Consider the following 20647-nt stretch of genomic DNA (forward strand, 5'->3'; position numbering starts at 1 on the left):
TAATTACTTGGATGATTTAAGCAAGAGTTTAGATTTTGTTTGAGGGTGGGAGAAAGATGAAGGGGCTGGGTTATTCGGCTAATTCCTTCCCCCGCCGCGGTGGACTGGCACTGCCCCTTCTTCTCCCTCCCGCCGTTCCAGAAGCGACGCGAGGGAGGCCCAGGCCCCCACTGCTGGGCGGGGGGTTTCCCCGGGATACCCGCCCCAGCCAGGCCTGCAGGCCCCGCCCCCGGCCCGCAGGCCCCGCCCCCAGCCGCGGCCGGCAGGGGTCGCGCTGCCCCCGGAGAGCTGCTCAGGCGGGGGTGGGGGAAGCTCCCGCGGCTGGTCGCGTTTCTCCGCCGCCGCTGGTTGGATCGTTTCAATAAAAGTCTTTTTTTCTCTCTCGCTCTCCTCCGGGGAACAGGCGGAGGCATCAGTCCGCAGCCGCCGAGTGAGAACGCGACGCACACGCAGGGAGCGAAAGGGCCGCCCGCAGTCTCCTCCGCTCCTCACGGTCCGGCCCCAGAGCCGGCGAGAAGAAGGAGCCAGCGCGCGCCGGCGCCTGCCTGCCGGCCTCGCTCCCGCCCCGGCTTCTCCGAGGGGATTAGTGGGCCGTCCGCGCGGCTCCGCGGCCCGGGAGCCATGTTGACCAGGGGGCTTGGCAACGCGTGAGGCACCCGCGGCCCCTCCCGGAGGCTCCGGACCCGCGGCGAGAGCCGGAAGGCGGCAGCGGAGGCCTGCGCTCCGAGGCGCCTCAGATCTGCCGGCTGCTGGGACCCGGACCTGCATCCGGCCGCCGCGGGCGTCGGCGGAGCCGCCTTCCCTCCGCCTCGCCTCGCCTCGCCCCGGGACGCGGTGCCCGCACTTGCTGGTGAGTTGGCGGCCGGCTACCGCGCGGCGCTGTCCCCCGCTGCCCTGCCGCCCCGGGCCGAGAGGGGCCGGAGGGTGCGTCGGACGGAGGCCGGCGCGGGGGCTGCTGGGGCGCGGGGGGCTCAGGCCCCTCGGGGAAGTTGAGAGCGGAGGCGCGGTGCGGCGCGGCGGGCTCGCGTGTGCCTGTCAGCCCTCGGGTCCAGCGCGGACCCGGGTCGCCAGACATTTCCGGGGGTGGGTGGGGTGTGAGTGTCCGCCGGGCTCCTTCCCGGGAGGCGCCTGCAGCCGCCGCGCCGCCTCCGGTGCTTGCTGCCGCTTTGGTCTCCGGGGAGGCCGGTCTCCCCGCGGGGCGGAGGAGGGGAAGAGGCACCAAGTCTCCCGAGACACAAAGGTCCGCTCGGCGAGGGTGGAGCTGGAGGCGCGGGCGGCGCAGCCGAGGAGGGGAAGGAAGGGGCGCGGGTCCGCGGGAGGTGGGCGAGGGGGCGGCGGCCGCGGCTCTGCCAGCTCCGTTGGAGACTCCGCGGCTGTGCGCGGGTGGGGAGCGCGGGGAGGAGGAGCAGCCCTCGCGTGGGGAGCGGGCCGAGACAAAGATCAGGGCAGCCTCCTGCTGGCGGGTCACACCCCGGAGTGTTGGTCAAGAGCGGAGGTGGAGGGAATGTGGGAAACCCGAAGAACCGATGGGGAAGGGAAAATGGTGTGTGTGGGGGAGGGTGCCAAGTGGTGTCTCCGCCGCAGTTGGCTCTTCTTGGCGTTTTTGTGCCCGATGTTATTGCTCCCCATCTCAGCTGGATAGTTCCAGATTCCCTCCCTGCCATCACCCCCATACTGCCACATTGCCTCTCCTGTGGTTTCCCCCTCACTCTCCTTCTCCTTTTCACCCACTCCTTTTCGGGTAAGCGGTATTTTGCCTTCAGCTTGCTTGGGGAACGTTTGCTAATGACAGGATGCCTGAGCTTGTTCTGACCCTGAACTGCCTTGAACTCCTCTCTCTTCCTCCCACCCTTTCCTTTCTGGGATCTATAATGTCACATGGCCATTAACAATTAGCTTTTCTTCTGGAAAAATGGCAAAAGCATTTAGCTGAAATCTGTGGCTCTACTCCTTTATATTAATATGTCCACCGAAGACACGTCGTTGGTTGCATTTTATCACATCGCAGCCAAATTAATATCAGGTCATAACAGGTCACTTTCTGGATACAGAAGTGACAAATTTTGTTTTTGAGTCTTGGCCGTTCCTAGGATCAGCAAAGTGTATTCCTGGCAGCCAGACTTTCTTTTGACTTATCAGGAAATGCTTGACTTAAAGACAATTCTTTCCTCAAACTTTGCTGCTTCTTTTTTGAGTCTTTGTTGAAGGATTTCTCTTAAAGTCGTTTGTGTAAGATCAAAGTAACAGATGAGTTACTGTGTTTTAGGCTTACTTTGTTAACTATTGGTCAGAAGAAAGTGAATGTGATTTTGAGACCTTTGATGCTTTGAATGGACCAAAGGCTCCAAGCTAGAAGAAATAAGGGTAAACTAAATTTTAGGGGAAAAAAAATTTCTAGTGGTAATAGCACTGGTTTTGTTTTATTCTTTTATGAGCCTGAAGAGTTGGCTTATTTATTAAACGTTGGGATGTTGCTTTGTTGATGAAGTCATTTCGGTCTTTGTAATTCTAACATCTGCATACTTCCATAAACAATGGGTTGGAACAAAAGAAAAAATGTGACTATATTTAAGGAATATTCTTTATATCTTTTTAATGTTATTAGAGAGAATATTGGAATATAAAGAATGTTATCTTTTTATCTGGCAAACCATCTCATAGGCCAGAAGCACTAACAATTTGAATGCTGGACTTAAAAAAAAAAAAAGAATTGCTGTCTTTGAATTTAAGCTTCTGTAAAATTGCTATGCAAATATAAGTAGTTATTATTTGATTATTTTGACAATTGAAATAAAAACATTATGGGCATACGAATGGAATAAAATAAAAGGAAAGCCTTGTTTGATACAGGGAGATGAATGTTGATATCTTGCTGCTTGCTGCCATTTCAGCGTTGACACTATAAAAATTGTGAAAGAGATTTCAGTTTAGTGACAGTCTCTGAACTTTGGGACTTCCCTACCCCATCCCACCATTTAAAATATTTTAGACACCTAAGTGAAATTAATAGGATTAATAATTGATATTTTATATAATTATTGAAAGACCATATTGAGGATACATTGATTTTTCTTGCATATTTATTAGTATCTAATTAGATAATCAAAATTTAAGTGTTACTTGGTGGAAATCTACCAAAATGTTACCAAGTTTTCTGGATGGTGGGATTTATTGGTGATCAAAAAAATTTGTTTTGGTATTTTACAAATTTTCACATTACTTTTACAATCAGAAGAAAAAGTAAATGTGGAATAAAGTCTTGTTAATATCTTAATTTGCCTGTTACTTTACTTAAAAAATAAAGCTTCTATAAATGTGAAATTCTCATGCTTAGATTCAGACCTAACAAAGTCACTTTCCGTGTTAGATATTTGAAATAGTGCAGCTGTCATATGTAACTCTGATTAGCAGAAGAAAAAAAGAAATAGAGATACATAGTAAAAAAAGGTGAAATTGGAGGAATTGATCTAATATGTGTGGTAGCTTTTTATACTGGTGATCTTGTTCTAATAAGTCATTGGATTTACAAAAATAGATAATTTAAATTTTATTTGCTTTCTAGCACAGAATAACTGTTGGCTAAGCAGATTTTAATGTTTATGTTTGTTGATATGTTTAGTTTTCAGACACTGGTTCAGTCCTACAGTTATGGTAGAAAGAGATGGCAAAATCATTTGCTTTGCTTTGTCAAGGCTTATTTTTTCCCCTTATTTTCAGCAGTATTTTCCTTCTTTCCCTTCATTGGTGAAATTGTACTTAATGAAAAAAGGTGCAACTATTTTATTGTGAAAAATGGAAGCTATAATGGCAACTGAGGTAGCTATTAGTGGAGATGATGATGGCCCATAATATTAAAGAAGTTACATAAACATAAAATTTTTATCCTACTATTTTCTTTTGTTGTTATCCAATAGTGTTGAATATTTATAAGGTATTACATTTTGAATCTTTATTGCTGTTCCTTAGTCTTTATATAATAAAATTATAGTGTCACATCCAGGCATTCTTTTACATAGTTTATATATTTCCAGGGTAGTTACTTAATGAATTTATTGCTGTATTGTTTAAAAAATGTTAAATCCAGCATACAAAAATATTCTCTAGGGTACTTGATCTATTTTAAAAATTGTCTCTCCTTTCATACATGGAAAGGAAGAACAGTTTTAGGTTCTTTTGAATAATTTTTGCTTAAACTTTTAAATAGGAAATATTATTTAACATGTATTTTATAAAGTATTGGCAATTTGTATTTTACATGCTGAAGATAAACAATATGATTATGGTATTTTAAAATGTGCTTTATATAGATAGCAATTGTAAAGTGAAAAACTGTCTGTAATAGGAAACCTGGTCTAGCTCACTAGCATTCAACATATTGAGCAATTGGCAATTTTCTTTGAACTGGTGGGGAGAGGACCAATTAGACTGGCTTTTAAGAATTCTGTCATTAGTGGATTCCTTGTCATTATTTTGTTTCCAATATAGTTAGTTGGGTTACGTTTGATATCTGCAAAATATTGACCTGGAAAGAGGGATTGTGAAGGGCCAGAAAAATCTATTGAATACACCTGCATGTAGCTTACCATTTCTAGCCTGTTTTCCTCTCTCTGTTGGCCTATGTAGAAAATCAATAGACATCTACCAGAAAATCTAATAAATAATGTTATTGTATTTTGCAGTAACTTATGATACTGAATTCTATTAATATATTTGAGGAGGTAGATTTACAGATCCATGGCATATCGGGATGAGATGAAAATTATTTTGCTATCTAAAGTTTTCTTTTTAAAATATTTTTTGACGTAACCTGTCTTAGTCTACTCAGGCTGCCATAATGAAATACCATACACCAGGTGGTTTAAAATACAGACATATATTTTCTCACAGTTCAGGAGGCTGGAAGTCTGAGATCTGGACACTGGCTGCCTTGTCAGCTGCCTTCTCCCTGTGTGTTCTCAACGCCTTTCTTGCCTGCAGGTGAAGGAGGGGAGAGAGAGAAGAGGAGAGAGAGCTTTTTCTCTTCCACTTCTTAGAGGGGCACAAATCCCATTATGAGGGTTCCATCCTCAAGACCTAATCTAAATCTAATTACTTCCCCAAAATCCACCTCAGGTAAGTATCACACTGGGAGGTTAGGGCTTCAACATATGAGCTTTGGGCACATACATTTAGCCATAATGCAAACTATGTGAAAGAAGTTACCTCCTCTGGTAGGCATTATGCTAAGTGTTATTTTGTTAAATCTTCACAATAAGCCCATCATATAGGTATTGTTCCTGTTTTCATATGAGGAAACAAAGACCTGAGGTCATGTAATTGTTTTCAGGGTCCTACTGCTATGGTGACATTCCAGTTTAGGCATTCAAATCACTATTCCTACTTTTATGAGGATGGGATGTTAAAAAAGTCAGTGTTTTTACAGAGGCAAAATTAGAAAAGCTCATCAAAATTAGATTAAAATCAAGGTACTAAAAGCATATTTAGAATATTTGTACATTTTTTAGTCATGGATTTATCAGAGTTCTTTATGCACAAAATGAAATGAATATGGGTACTGAAAAGCAAAAAAATTATTCTTAGCATTGTGATGCAAATACCTTTTTACATCACATGCAAATACCTTTTTGCAATCCATTGTGATGCATTTACCTTTTTTAAAAAACTTATATGTTTACTTATTTATTTTGATTTTACGTGTGTTAAAATGAGGTTACATTATGTGAGGGTATGCCATCAAAGGGAAAATAGCCCAGATGCATGTAGGTTGTGTTAGCATTGGGTGAAAATTTTGTCTTAAGGTAGATGAATTTTGTGTGTGTGTGTGTGTGTGTGTGTATACACACACACATAGAGATACATCCATTGGTTTTTGGTGTTGGAATTTCTTTAAGGAATAAATTTTGAACTCACATTTTTATTAATATGTGGCTATATACCAATGAAAAATGGAAGTATCAGACCAGATTGTACATTTTTCATAGTAACTTTTCATACTGAAAATCAACTCTTATAATAGAAAAATTGCAAATTAGTATTGTTAATATATATTTTATCTCTTGTTCACATCTAAAGAACAGAGAATGTTATTAACTTGACCTTAAAGTGGTCCTAAGTGAAAAATAGTGAAAGAAATTTGCTTTCTTTTGTTGCCATAAAGGTTACTTTAAAAAGATTTTGTCTACCTTTTAATGGCATATTCTTATTTCTTTCCATACACTTGTTAGTGTAGATACTTTTAACAATACTCTAAATTTTGTGTGCATATTTGTAAACAATGGGAAAAAGACCCAAAGATAACTTTTCTTTCACTGTATTCTATATTTGTTACTTTGGCCTTCTCAAGTTATGTATTTAATTTTGCTATTATATTTGATGTGGTTAATATTTGTTACTAGTATGTGTTAATGTTCAATATAAACAAAGGTTGGTAAAAATTGATATTAATACTAGTGAGAAATTACCAAGTTAACTGTATCGAATCTCTCATTACTCTAAATGTAGAGGTATTCTCCTTTATATTAATCAATAAGTATTTTTAGTATTTTAAAATAAGCTTCTTTGAAGTATAACATAATTCCAGATTTAAATTTTTTTTTTTTGAGACAGAGTCTCGCTTTGTTGCCCAGGCTAGAGTGAGTGCCATGGCGTCAGCATAGCTCACAGTAACCTCAAACTCCTGGGCTCAAGCAATCCTACTGCCTCAGCCTCCCGAGTAGCTGGGACTACAGACATGTGCCACCATGCCCGCCTAATTTTTTCTATAGATATTAGTTGGCCAATTAATTTCTTTCTATTTTATAGTAAGGACGAGGTCTCGCTCTTGCTCAGGCTGGTTTCAAACTCCTGACCTGGAGCAATCCGCCTGCCTGGGCCTCCCAGAGTGCTAAGATCACAGGCGTGAGCCACCGTGCCCGGCCTTAAATATTTTATATTACTGACTTACACTGCTATTTCTGATGAGAAAAGAAGCTTTTCATTGATTCTGAAGTAAATTTGAATTCTTTAAGCAGACTTTAGCCCTTTGTATCTGTCCTGTTAAATTAGTTTTAAGAAGTAATCTTTATTTATGGCTCGGTTTGACTTAATATATTTGATTTGTCAGTTCAGGTGTGCAATCAGTAAGTGTTTTGAAAGCATTTGTTATATCCTCAACAACATTGTATTCGTCATTGTATATGTTGCAAAAATATAATGTGGCAGTATTGTAACATGTAAAATAACAGCAATGTTGGTTGTCTGGATGTTCTGTCCACAGCCCTTTTCTTGTGTTCTCTGTGTTCCCTGGGCAGTCTCATCTGTATTTTTGGCTTTGTTCTCATCACCTATATGTTGATGATCTCTACTTATTTATTTCTAATCCAGATCTTTTCTTCTGAGTTCCATTCCAGCTACCTCCCAGATGCTGCCTTAGTGCTCTCTTACCTAAACTGAACTTACTATCCCCTATCTCCATTCCCAATCACAGTGAATGGCACCACCGTTAGCCTAGTCACTTAAGCCAAAAACTTTGGCAGCTTCTTATGCTTTTTTGTTATGTTCTTTTCCCCCAGCACAGTCAGTCACACTAAAACCCGTTAATTGTAATTCCTAAATATCTTTTAGATTTATTTTTTGTTACTTTCTTATGTAAGAGTTTCTCATCTGAATTACCACTTCCAGTTTTGCCCCATTTTAATCTATTATTCTTTCTTTATATGTGTGTCTTATCTTTTTATTACTTTTTCCTTTCTATCCATCCGTTCATCTGTCGGTGTCTGAAGTGCCTGCCTACTCTGTACTAGGCACTATGGTAGGTGCTAAGGTACAAAGATAAGGAAACTGGTGTGTTGATATTGTTATATTCGAGATACGCAGGGCCGCAGGACAGAGAGACAGAGTCACGGAGGCTGTAATTATCAAAAGCTTTATTGTCTAGCTCGAACTAGCTTCCGAGCCCCCAGAGTGCCAGCACAGTGGCCTCTTCTTCAGGCAGGGACCCTACTTTGTGTGCTAGTGACCCTTTTATAACTAAGTTGTTTACACACTGATCATGCATCCGCCCCCACAGTGATTCTTACTTCATCCTGCCCCTGATAGGCTCTAACCTGTTCCGGGTCCTAGCTGAGAGACTCCAGTTTCCGCATTCTTTGTCTTTTTCCTCTGCATCCTATAATGTACTCATAATGCCTTGCGGTTAGCAAACAAGCAGTAAACAGAAGCTGGAAGGTGTCCATTGTCCTTATAGCCCAGTATCTTACCATATTACAATGCTATGACACTTGGAGAGAAAATCTCAGTTTTGAGCTCAAATGTCACTTCCTCCAAAGTTGTCTTTAATCCATTCCGACAGAGTTGTGGTGGTTCTGCTATATGGCATCTATGTCTACTATAGTACTTAATGCATTATATTGTAATTAATTATTTACAAGTCTCTCCCCCTTTTGGCTAACTACCATGTTTATTTTCATTTCTATATTTCCTCCATATTATGTATTGTTTGACTGAAGGAAGTGATGGGATCAGGAGAATGAAGTGATGGAAATTAGGGTCAGGGTAGTCATGGCCTAGAAACAATCAATAAGTTTTGATATAGTAAGAAATAAAAAGCCATCAAAGGTTTTGAATATTGGAGCTACATGAGGTTGGCGGTATTTGTGTGAATAATATAGAAGCAGTTTGTAGGCCAACTTGGAGGGACAGTAATTTGGCATTATTTAGACTTTTTAGTTACATGTGTATTGTACTAACTTGTTAGTGAAAACAGAAAGAAGGGATGTAGCCTTCAAAGATTGTTGTTTTTTTAGACAAATTGGGAATATAAAATTACCATATCTATATCTAAAGAAAATACTCATTTCTAAAAGTCTAAAAATATTAGTCAATATCAAGAGTAAAATTTGGTTTATCTGAAAAAATTTCATTTCTGAGGAAATTTAGCTCAAAGTGTGCACTAGACTGAAATGTGCTTACTGACTTAAGTAAATACAGAGTTGTACTTAAATGTCAATTCATGCTACTCTGATAGTTTATGTATATAGTTGACAAGAAGCTTCATTTTTCAATAGAATTAATGTAATTAAATAAACACTTTCATGGTCTACTTTTTAAATTAAAGACTTTTTAAAAATCGAGTTTTCATCACTAAGCTTAATCATTAAAAAAAAAAAATCAAGTTAATTCTAGCACTCTGGGAGGCCAAGGCGGGAGTATCACTCAAGGTCAGGAGTTCAAGACCAGCCTGAGCAAGAGTGAGACCCTGTCTCTACTAAAAAAAGTAGAAATTAGCTGGACAACTAAAAAAAAAAAAAAAAAAAAAAAAAAAAATATATATATATATATATATATATATATATATATATGTAAAAATTAGCTGGGCATGGTGGCACATGCCTGTAGTCCCAGCTACTCCAGAGGCTGAGGCAGGAGGAACGCTTGAGCCCAGGAATTTGAGGTTGCTGTGAGCTAGGCTGATGCCCAGGGAACAGAGTGAGACTCTGTCTCTAAAAAAAAAAAAATTGAGTTTTCAATTATACCTCTGCTATAGTAAGTGTGTTATAAGTAACAAACTTATTTTAGAAATCATTTTGGTATATGGTTTGCTGCCATCTTATTTCAAATGTGATACTTAAACTAAATTTTCACAATTTGTGAGATCCAGTGCTTTTTCAAATTCTTCAACTTACGTTATCTTAAAACATTACAGTTTTTTATATTGGTTAAACTTTTGTGATCATGATTTATTTTTTTACATTTATTATTTCAGTAACAGTGGAGTCAGCATTATGTTTTACAATAATTTTTGCTCCTAAGCATGGATTTTTGTCAATCTCTCCCTTGCCCAGATATTATTTAAATTTCCATTTTCTTCTGATCCCTTTTCTTCCCAAGTATGTATAAAATCGTTGAAACATTTATTTTAGGTACATTGTTTTTGGGAAAAATCTGCAACTCAAGTTTCCATTACATAAAATTTAGAATTGGTTATATGTTTTCATTTTTTTTCCCATACCGACTATTTCAATAATAACTGATAACCATGTGATCACAAGCTAATTGCTTAAACTTTAAGGGTCAATTTCTTCTAAATTGGGAAATAAATAACAGAACCTATTTGATACAGTTATGGGAATTAAACGAAATAGTGACTATCAAGCACTTTGCAAAGTATCTTGCACATAGTAAGCACTAACAATTATCAGTTATTTTTGTTATCATTCTTTATGTAATGAAAAGAAAGAATGGTAATAAAATTGTTTAACTGGTCCATCCATCAACTTGAGGTCAATAAATGTCTAAATCAGTGATTCACAAGGACAATTGAATTAAAATCATCTCTTTGGCTTTTTAAACTATGCATACCTCCTGGATTTTCTAATATGCCTCTCCACTCTCACCCAATTTGAGAATCACTGTGGTAGTGAGCTAATGTTACTAATGAGTATGTGTTGCGTCCTTCATGTATGTTAGAGGGAATTGTAAACAGACCAGTGAACCAAATAATCTATGGTATCCATTGTTTTTTATCTAATGACCTTTAGGAATAAAGAGGTCATAATCTTCCGATAAGCACATTGATAAGCTTTTCCTTAGAGCTAACCACATTTTTCTTTCAACCATTTACCCTTTTCTGTTCTTCTTTAGGCCTGTGCTTTACCACTTGTTTGACATCTTAACAGTCTGGACAGTATTTGCTTTCCTTGTTAATTACTTATGTGTGTGACTCTTAGGTTTTTCTGAAATTAAAATAGAATAACTGGTCATAAAACTTACCCATCAGAAGAATCTGACTTTGCACTTTGTTCTTTGTCATAAAATCTGCCTGAATGCTTACTATTTATTATTTTATGTTATTGTTTATTATCATGTGTTTTTGTTCTGGGTAAGTGGTCTTAACTTGAACTTCAAAATCACTATTGATTCAGAAGAAAAATAAAAAACCTAAAGGCATGTATATGTGTAATCTCTAGCTCTGTCCCAAAACAACTGAATTAGAATCTCTGGATTTGGGTTTTTTTTTTTTGAGACAGAGTCTCACTCTGTTCCCTGGGCTAGAGCGCTCTGGTATCAGCCTAGCTCACAGCAACCTCAAATTCCTGGGCTCAAGCGATCCTCCTGCCTCAGCCTCCCAAGTAGCTGAGACTATAGATAGGCATGCGCCACCATGCCTGGCTAATTTTTTCTATGCATTTTTAGTTGTACAGCTAATTTCTTTCTGTTTTTAGTAGAGATGAGGGTCTCGCTCTTGCTCAAGCTGGTCTTGAACTCCTGACCTTGAGTGATCCTGCTGCCTCAGCCTCCCAGAGTGTTAAGATTATAGGCGTGAGTCACCGCGCAGCCATTGAAAATTATTTTTTAAGTGTAAGAATATATAATAGTATAAAAATAATCTTTTAAATTCCCTAGCATACTTTATATATACCCTTTGTATTTTTGTTTAAGATCCTTTATTTCTTTTCCTTTTCTTTTTTTGAGACGGGGTCTTCCTATGTTGTCTAGTCTGGTCTGAAACTCCTGGGTCAAGTGATCCACCCACCTCAGACTCCTGAGTAACTGGGACTATAGGTACGTATCATCATGTCCAACTTCAAGATCCTTTTTTTTTTTTTTTTTTTGAGACAGAGTCTCACTTGTTGCCCAGGCTATAGTGAGTTCCGTGGCGTCAGCCTAGCTCACAGCAACCTCAAACTCCTGGGCTCAAGTAATCCTTCTGCCTCAGCCTCCCGAATAGCTGGGACTACAGGCATGTGCCACCATGCCCGGCTAATTTTTATATATATATTAGTTGGCCAATTAATTTCTTTCTATTTATAGTAGAGACGGGGTCTCGCTCTTGCTCAGGCTGGTTTCGAACTCCTGACCTTGAGCAATCCGCCCGCCTCGGCCTCCCAGAGTGCTAGGATTAGAGGCGTAAGCCACTGCGCCCGGCCTCAAGATCCTTTTTATAGTTTAACTTGTTTTTTTTTTTTAAGGTACCAAATAATTCGTATGGCTATCATTTTAGTGTTTGCATCAGCCCATCAAAAGAGATTTAACCATTTTACATTGTTAAATCATTGGTAATTACTGGTTTTCATTTTTCACTATTTTAAATTGTGCTATGACAAACTTGAACATGGGACACCCCTCCCTACCCCTTCTCCTCATATTACATTTCTTTAGGGTACATAGATATCCAGAAGTGGATTTCTCAAAGTCTGTGAACCTTTTTCTGGTATTGGCTGTTGTACCAATACCACTAGTAATGTCCTACATCTATTTTTAGTGATATTGTATTTAAAATATTTGTTTTTGATAATGGGTTTGTAGAAAGATGGAATTACTTGTATTTGAATTTCTTTGATTGCTGGGATGTTGTTTTGCCCTCCCCTCACTGCCCCCCCCAAATTGCTAAGGAGAAGACTATTACCATTCCCTGAATACTGACATCTTATTTTTTTAAACATTTTTTGATACTTTCTTTGTTTCATATTGAATTATTATATATACATTTTTAAAAGATCTGAGATAATTTGTTTTGGTGATCTATTTTTATACTTGTTCCAGCTTATTTATTTAGCAGTGCTTTGTAATATATGTGGTATGACAAAACACTCTTTTTCTCCTAAAAATTTTGATATTCTTATATATGTGTTTTTATTCTACTTTTGTAAATGGCAGGTTAAAATATGTAGAACCAAAGGTGATAGTAAAGAAAGTTTATGGGAGGAAAATTGCAATTGGCCCTTTCATCTCCCTAGATTTCTCTTCAAAACTGACCTCCCAACTGTCAAACTTGAACCTATAGCCATGTCAGCATATCTGTTAGAGTTGCATCAGGAATTGTAATAGACATCCTCTTGTCTATTGTCCAGATGGTACCTGGTTTTACTGAGAGAATCTCAATAAAATATTAGGTAGTTTATGATAAATTTTATCAGTTTATTCATGGTTCCACCAAAGATGAACTTATAGTTATCATGAAGAGAAGGAGGAAGTGACATTTAGCTGAGGATGTTAGGTAGATTTCTCAGAGGAGACGATGCTAAAGATAATTTGTTTTATAAATTAGAGAAGAGAGAATAGAAGCACTTCGTCAGATAAAAGAACATGTAGAAAGGGGTTATGAGAAAATATTTTACATTCCTTTAAAAATATTCTTATTCTCTACTAGCCTAGTGAATATTTCCATGTAGTAGAAATAAGGAAATAAAGGTTGCTTGTGGAGAAAGTGGCAGTAGATGAGATCAAAGTGGGAGATAATTGCAGTAAGGAGTTTGGATTTTATTCATCTACAGAATTGACCTCTTAATATTAAACATTTTTTTAGTCAGCGTATTATTTTTCTACAATGAAGCCATTGGGAACATTTTGTAAATGGTTACAAATGAGGTACTTCTGAAAGTTGGATGGACAACCTTTTGTGATATGTTAATATTTTGGAAGTAGTTTCAAAGGATTTCTTCTTCATATGAAAAATGGTAAAAAAAAAGCTACTTATACCTTTTTTTTCTTAGTTTGTTTCACTTCAGAGATATGAAAATTGTTTTACTGTCTCTTAGGAACACTTGGAAATGTGTGTTTAATTGGCAAACTCTTCCATTTTCATCTTCCAATAAGAAAATGTTTCTGTATGTTAGAAATTGGTTTCACCATTTTTAAAAGATCTGAGATAATTTGTTTTGGTGATCTATTTTTATACTTGTTCCAGCTTATTTATTTAGCAGTGCTTTATAATATATGTGGTATGGCAAAACACCTTTTTTCTCCTAAAAATTTTGAGAAATAAGAGATGTAAATAGTAGATTTAGAAAATGAAGAAATGATAGATCCTTTTTTTATTTAATTACAAATATCAGCATACCTTATAATCAAGAATACAAATATTCTTTTACAGATGATTTTGTAGTTATTTAGACTTTACCTACTAATATAGGTGATCATGTGGCACTATCCATTTAATAGTAATTCAGTTAAATTATATAGAGCGTCTGAGAATAGGCTAATTTTATCAGCTATATTACATTTCAGCACTTTAAATTCAATGAGTTTGACTTACAATACCTCCATTTAACTAAACTTATAAAGACTTTTTTGGTATGTAAGCTACCTTGTCTCATAGTATGTATTTACTCTTCAGAAATGAACTTTTTTTTCCCTTTAGTATTTGAACTTTCAAATCTTTCCACTTTTGTAGTCTTTTTCAATTCTTTTTAAAAATTAAATTTAATTTTTTTGAATAGATAAAACTCAAAAGCATATAGAGAGATATGTACAGATAAGTCTTATTTCCTACTTTACTTGCTCCTTTCTGTTATCCTCCCACATTTTTTATAGGTAAACATTGCTTTTAGTATCCTGTTTATCCCTCCAGTGTTTTTTTTTTCTTTTCTTTTCTTTTTTTTTTTTTTTTTTGCAATTACAAACAACTGTGTATTTTATTCTGGAGATCTTTTAATATATAGATAAAGATCTTTATTTTTAATAGTTTTATAGTATTTCATTATGTGGATGTACCACAGTTTAGTCACTTGGTCCTGTGTTTTGCTATTACAAGGCCAAATGAATAACAATTTACATATAATATTTTGTACTTATACAGGCAAATGTGTAGTTATTCTGTTTCTGAGAATGAGAATCTTTAGGTCTTGTATTTTCTTGCTCTGTCAGCTGAGAGGGCCTAGAAACAATGATAACCCAGTACCAATGAGTACACCTAGTGCTGAGATTTTGGTTTCTAATACCATTCTCCAATAAAAGGAACCAGGCCTTCTTAGAGAAATGGCTGATTCTAGCACTGGGGCAGGAAATAAAAATACAAGATGAACCTGGAGTGTCTTCTAGTGCTAGAAAGTAAGGTACTACTCAAAAATGACGAATAGGCTATGTCAAAGGGACACAGCCAGCTGAAAGAGTTCTCATGGCCAATATGGAATAATTTGAGCAACAAAATAAAGTAGTATTGTATTATAACCCAAAGTATAAAATTGTATCTGTGAATTCATGCTGATAAAAGTAAATGATTGACTAAATAAATGGGTAAGAATAAACAAATCTATGCAGAGAAAGTAGATACATAGTCTTCAAGGAAGTATCACATACCCCCCCCCATTAATTGTGACCTACACAAAGTGACTTCCTTCTAAAGAGTATACAGCATGAAAAATTGGGAAAAGGGTAACTTAACATAGGAGAAACCTGACAAAAACTATGTAAGTCATGTGATCACAGTTAATACAAGCAGTCATAAATTATGTTGATAGCATAATCTGATGAGAATGGCACTTCACCTCTGTGGTCTTCCTCCCAAAAAACCATAACCTCTAACTAATCATGAGAAAAACATCAGCCAAATCCCAAGAAACGTTCTGTAAAATACTTCAAAACTGTCAGGGTCATCAAAAACAGCGGAAGTCAGAAAAACTGTCACAGCTATGATGAGCCTAAGAAGACAAGGCCATTATAATGTAATGTGGGTAAACTGAGATCTTGGAACAGAAATAGGACAGTTAGATATAAACTAAGAAAATCTAAATAACTATGTGGACTTTAGTTAATGTGTATCAGTATTGGTTCATTATTTATGACAAATGCACTCTACTGTAATAGCAGAAACTGGTTATGTGGTCTAGGGGAAATCTGTTTGTAATTTTTCTGTAAATCTCAAACTATTCTAAAATAAGATTTTATTTAAAAAATAAATGCCTTTGTAATTCTGTTATGAAATGGTCATTTCATACTACTCTGAATATATAAGAGGCCTGTTTTCCCATAGCCTCACCAGCTGAATATGTTGTCAAAGTTTTGGAATTTTGCTGGTTTGATAGGATAAGAACTGGTTTACTCAAGCTATTACATTTCTTTCATTATTGTCAGTGTTGGGTATTTTTTCATATATTTAAGAGATATTTTACTTGTTTGTCCCTTTAGTGAATGCTCATGTACTTTATTTTCCTGTGAGGTTATTGGTCTTTTTCTTTTTGGTTTTAGGAGTTCTCTGTACAGGATTAACCCTTTATTGTGGTGATGTGGATTGTAAATACATGTTTTTTAGATTATGATTTTTTATGCAAAACTTTTCACTTTTATATGGTTATGTAATTTTTTCTTTTATGTTTCCAGATTTTTTTTTTTTTTTTTTTGAGACAGTCTCACTCTGTCCCCTGGGTTAGAGTACCATGGCATCATCCTAGCTCACAGCAACCTCAAACTCCTGGTCTCAAGCGATCCTCCTGTCTCAGCTTCCCAGGTAGCTGGGACTATAGGCGTGTGCCACCACACTCAGCTAATTTTTTCTATTTTTAATAGAGACAGGTTCTCACTCTTGCTTAGGCTGGTCTGTTTCTGGATTTTGAAGTATACTTAGAAAAGTCTTCACTCTAAAGCTATAAGGAAATTTACTCATCTTTTCTTCCAGTACTTGTGGTTTCCATTTTCACATAGAGATTTTAAAATTTGAATCCTTTGATTCCTTCTAATCAAGAGACATTTTAAGTGGTTAACCTTGTCTTTCAAATTACTCCTGCATTAGCATGCCTGTGCCCTATAGGTGCCTTAAATAATCTATAGTAAAAATAAATGCTTATAGACTTACTTTTGGTGAATAAGAAGTCTCAACTTTCTGGAAAACATACTAAGTATTTCATTGTATGGTAATTCTGAATCACAGTTTATAAATGATCTTACAGTAATGAAAACTCTTAAAGTTTATTTTCACTGTTAAATTGTATATTTCATGGTACTTTTCCACTAATCATCAGTATTATGGATTATTCATATATTCAATTTTTTCTCCATCTTGTTTCTCATAGGATTCCCGCTTAGCTTATTAAACCTGTGATCTATTTTCCATCTTTCTTACAACTCCTTACTGGTTTTATGGCCCTCTGAGATTACTAAACTCTTTATTTGGTATGCTTTAGAAATTTAATTAATGGGCAAATTAGCTATTTTAACTCATTAAGAAACTGGGCCAGTAATGTCAGCCAATGCTGCCTAATGTAGGGTGATGATTTATCGTAACCTTTTAGAAAGTATTCATATTTCCCCACATTGCTTGTGATGAAACTGGTATCACTGAACTGAATTTTTAATGGACATTTGGGAAGCTATCTGGTATTGTGGAATGTTGGCTTCTAGAAAATAATACCAGAAAGTACCTGTTGAGTTCATTGCTTATAGAGGTCAAAGATAGTATCACCTTTACAGAGTTGGTAGCATCTGCAGTGGGTGGTGGTTGTGTCAGGTTTAGTCTTGTTCTGTGTTCTTGGTTCTTGGTGAGCTCATGGCTGAAGAATGACCAGATACGCCAAAGTAAGACAAGCATGAGGTGGCATTTATTGAGGAGGAGCAAGATACTTTTCCACTAATCATCAGTATTATGGATTATTCATATATTCAATTTATGAATATACAAAAGCAAAAGCAAGACAGACAGGTTTACGAAGCGAGATACATACACCATGGATGACAACTGGCCCCTTTGTCATAGCAGAAAAAGAAAGCGTGGCCATGGTCTGGGTCTTGTTTTATGGTGTCTGGGTGGGGACCTCTCCCTTATTCAAATGCCACCATGGAACCACTTCCATTGGACAGTTGGGAGCTGTATGATCTGAGTCTTACTGCACATGTGGATTCTAGGTCATGTTCCAGACTTTATGGTACCTATGCGGCTTGGCCAATGGGCTAGAGAGTCCTCTCCAGTCTTTTGCAGCTAGTATGCCAGGTTCTGATTGGCAGATTTGTAGGGTATTTCCTCCTTCCCCAGGTATGGAGATAATTAGGGTGGGGCAATTAAACCAAGGCCAAGAGCCCACTTTCGTCCCTAGGAGGCCCAGACTCCTTCACTATCTACCTAATGTTTGTGGTGAAAAGAATAGCAAACCAGAAAAGGACAGTTGGGGTATTTATTAAGGGTTCAAAGTCTGGTTTAAGGTAAGTATTTCAGTAGGAGGCTTGATTGGAATTAGGTAAGGATCATGATATAATAGTTTAGAATTGACAGATTTAGCAAGGCAAGGGTTCTGAGGTGAAATTTTTCAGACTTGGAAAGTGAACAATCATTTGCTACTATTTATTGAAAAACTGAATAATCCGATGTTGGTTTATATGGGGTTTTTGGGAAGTTCCTGAAGTGAACAATGAAGTTATTTGCAATTCTTATCTGCCTGGGCAAGAGTTTCCTGGAATAGTAAAGTCATGTTGTTGAAGACAGCTGTATAGTGATAATTAATATAGATTGTAAACTTGGTGAAGACAGTTTCAGTTCTCAGTGCCCATTCAAAACCACAATAAACCTAAACATATATTTATAAATAGTCTAGTTCATGGGCCCATCTACATAGAAAATACATTCTCTTGGTGAATGGTTTGACTTTGAATTTTTCCCCTGAGGAACGAGGCCTAACTTTAACAACTAAGGTGTTTGACATACCAAACAGGCAGTTAGTTGGATATATGAGTCTGCAGCTCAGTAAAGAGGTCAGGATCAGAGATGGAAATTTGGGGAGTTATTGTATAGATACTGTTGAAGCTATGCACCGTGAATAAGCTTGCCTAAGGAGGAAATAGAAGAAAAATGCTTGGGCCTTAAGAGTTCTAGTACGTATGGCCACATTGGTGTGTGCATGTGTGGCCAGAGGTTGGGTGATGAAGTGGAATAAACCTGCAAAGGAGTGGACAGAGAGATTGGAAGAAAACTAGGATATTGTTATAGGGAAGCCAAAGGAAAGTGTTTTTAGGATGTTAAGGAGTGATCATACTCCTATAATTACAGGAAAGGAGAGGTGAAGATATTGGTGTAGGTTAGTTGAGGAAATTTCTACCTGAAGCCTTCTGTCTTTAACTCCATGTTGTGTGTGTGTATGTGTAGGCACGTGTGTACATAGGCACTCGGTGGTGGTGGGTTGGGGGAAGAGTTGTTATGTAATTGTGGATGGTAGAGATGGTTTGAAGTAGACGTTGGGGAGAGCAGGAAATCAAACTTAGCAGAGAGGGATAGTAGGGTTATTGGCTGGTGTTGAGGCCATTTAGGTTTGTTGACCAAGACTGATGGGTTGTGTGCCTGTTCTGCAGTGCTGAGATGAATTGGTGCTGATATGGAGAAAGCCTTAGGTAGATTATGATTCGGATGGATAAGCGTATATTTGTGCATTGGAATAAACACAGGTATATGTACCTTCTTCCTGTTTTCTGCTTTTGGAGTGATTAGTAGCTTTGAGTTGCTTTGCTGTAGCTGCTTCGATTGTTTTTGATGGCTGTCTTTTCATGTCCTTCTCACTTGCCTTTAAGATTACTGCTTGATTGGTATTCAGCCCATCTGCACTTACTTTAACTTCTGGAGGGAAGTAAATTAACTAGTTACTCTCTATTCCTGGTTTCCACAGGGCCTTGAGATGTCTCATGTTGCTTCTTGGGAAGAAGGGGTATTTGAGGAGATTTACAAAGGAAGAATAGAGTTTGCTGGGAGGTCAGAGAATAGGATGAAGAGGGGAGGGGTGGTTGTTCCTGGTAGAGTGACATGCTTGTGCTAAGCAGAGGCTTGAGCAAAACACCTTAAAGGAATAGAAGCTACCAGTAATTTCCTTGAGGCTATAAAGCACTCTCTGGGAATGTGTCTCTGAAGATGGACCTGAAAAGTTCCTTATATGCCCAGGTGGAAAAAGACCGGTTTGCCCAAGATAAATTTTCACCTTTTTTGGTATGTGTACAAGATATAGGCTGTTGACAGAGCTATTCAGTCTGTCATGACTTCCTTCACATAAGAATTGCCTGGTGGGAAATTCTGTTTGCAGATTAATTATTTGAAATTGTGAATATTTTCATAGAAATAATTTTACCAACTTTGATCCCACATTGCCCCATAAAGTTAGTTAATCTCTCATTTTGGCTGTAATTGTGGAAAGGGGATCGGTAGTGTATAGCCTACAATTTTATATACAGTATATATATTTTATGTTTATAATTTGAAAGTGTACAGTGGAGGAAGTAACATCTGTTGAATGCTTAATATGGGCTAGGCATAATATATATGTTCAAATTAAATCTCCCATCCTTTTGAGGTAGTTGTTAATTCCTTTCTCCAAAGAGGAAAACTAAGCATGGCTTTCTCAGAGTTATACTTTCCACTCTTCCCAGTGACCATACAAAGGAATCAGGATTTGAACCTAGGTTGGCCTTACCACTAAAACTTATTCTCAGTTTCTTTTATACAAAGTTGACTTCCTGTGTGTTGTAAACTCTTCATCACTAGTGCCAAAGTTGTATGTACCTAATTAACATTTCACCATAGATGTTAATTAAATGTAGGAATATGTTAGCTCTCAGCTTTTGAGGATCAAGGTTGAACAGATAGTAAGCAACAGTGAACCAAAGAGGGAATTAGGCCCATATAGTCAATCTTTGGTTAACTAGAATCCATTTAATTCCACTTAATGGAGAATTCAGAGATAGCTAGAACAATATCCTATTTGTCAGAATTCTGGTTATTTCATGTATTACTCTTTTTAAATGATTTTCTATGTCCTCATAGGAAATTTCTTTGACCGTATTTTAAAGGCTGTCATTTGTAGTGCATATGCATATTTTACCTTCTTTTTTCTTCATTTTGTGTTAATCTAATGATAGTACTTTATTTTTCCCATTTGTAATATGCTGAGGTTTCCTAAATAAGTGGAATTAGAAGGATGGGAAA

General features: G+C 37.7%; 1 protein-coding gene across 2 annotated transcripts in view; it reads left to right on the forward strand.

Annotated features, from left to right (window-relative positions):
• The first annotated feature begins 287 nt into the window (after positions 1-287).
• CDK17 (cyclin dependent kinase 17) overlaps positions 288-20647 on the forward strand; it is a 105399-nt gene continuing 85039 nt past the window's right edge. For both annotated transcript variants that reach the window (XM_076007091.1, XM_012775329.2), the window contains exon 1: positions 288-850. The gene's annotated coding sequence lies outside the window, so the exon portion shown is untranslated. The remainder of the gene's footprint in view (positions 851-20647) is intronic.

Source organism: Microcebus murinus, chromosome 10 (genome assembly GCF_040939455.1).
Source record: "Microcebus murinus isolate Inina chromosome 10, M.murinus_Inina_mat1.0, whole genome shotgun sequence".
NCBI lineage: Eukaryota > Metazoa > Chordata > Mammalia > Primates > Cheirogaleidae > Microcebus > Microcebus murinus.